We start from the raw sequence: 1,479 nt of genomic DNA on the forward strand, positions 1-1,479 counted from the left end.
GGCTGCGCTGGAGGCTGTACACGGCAGGGGGGTACCTGCCTGCTCACCCTGCTCGCTGTCCACGAACCAGAAGCCCGCCGTGCGCAGCACGGCCTCCTTCTGCGCTGTGTCTGTGGCGCAGATGGGGTGCAGGAAGAGGAGCTGCCAGTCGCAGGGGTCCAGCGCCGCCACCCAGGCCGGGTTGCCTATGGCGCACGTCGACTGCACGAAGAGGAGGGCGGCGCGAGGGGCGTGGATTGGGCATCCTGTCCAGCTGTGTGTCTGCTCAAGGTGGTGCTCGGGCATATATGCCCGAGCAAATATATATGGTGTTTGCTGTGGAATAGAGTGCGTGAAATTGCAAAAAAAAAGGCAGGCAGGCGGGCAGCGGGTGGGCAGCGGGTGGGACAGCAAGCAGCCAGGCGGCAGGCTGCTGAGCAGCGGCATGAGTACCGACCTGGGTGTAGGCAAAGTAGCCTGGGTAGTAAGTGCGGAAGATGGGTGTGTCGTTCCTCAGCCCCAGGGAGGTCAGCTGCTTGGGGCGGAGACACAAGGGACCATGTGTCAGCTGGGCTTTAAGTACAGCATGGCATGCAGGCGTGCAGCCGTGCAGGCAAGGAGGCACTGGCGAGGAGGCAGGCAGGCGGACAGACAGGCAGGCAGGCTGGCGCCCTACGTTGCGGTGGGCCCAGAAGCACTGGCACAGCGAGGTGCACGCCTCGAAGTGGTGGTGGTGCATCTGGCGCAGGGCCGGCTGCGTGGCCGGCCCCTGAGGGATCATGGAAGCTGCCAGGGAGTTCCAGCGCTCGGCAAAGGCCAGCGAGGCGGGGGTGGGGAGCATCACAAACTGGCCGGTGTTGACTGCAGGAGGCGAGGGGGGCGAGGCAGGCAGCGGGAGGCGAGTGGGCATGGGGCAGCGTGGTCATGGCATGCTTCCTGGCGCTGGGCACGCAGGCTGGCATGATGGCACATGGCTGCACACGGCTGTGATGCAGCCAGCCAGGCAGCCGGCCAGGCAGCCCCACCGGGGGTCCTCGTGCTGGAAAGCGCCATCCGCCCCTGCCTGATCCATGAAAGCCAGGTAAGTGTCCCACACCGGCTTGACGGTGTAGGCTATGTCCACGTCTGGAAGAGAGACAAAGCGCGGGCAGGCACGCACGGGCTCAGCTGGCATCACGCACGGGCTCAGGGCGGCGGCAGCCGCTGGCTGGCAGGCACACGGCCTTGGCAGCTAGCCTCAGCCCTGCTGGTGCTGCTGGCGTGAAACGCACCTGCCAGCATCACGACATATCCCTGCCGCAGCACATGCAGCACCACCGCAGGCTTGAGCCACACGATGGCCAGCCAGTCATGCTTGCCCCACCCTGCCGCGGTGCCTGCATGTGCAGCCCAGGGCCAGCATGCGGGGCTCGCCAAGGCTGTGCTGGGCCCGCCTTTTCCCATTGTCGCCGCTTGCAGCGAGACCAGACGCGCAGCTTGGGCAACACCAGCGGCCCCCAC

The sequence above is a fragment of the Chlorella variabilis genome (genome assembly GCF_000147415.1).
Source record: "Chlorella variabilis unplaced genomic scaffold CHLNCscaffold_13, whole genome shotgun sequence".
Classification (NCBI taxonomy): domain Eukaryota; kingdom Viridiplantae; phylum Chlorophyta; class Trebouxiophyceae; order Chlorellales; family Chlorellaceae; genus Chlorella; species Chlorella variabilis.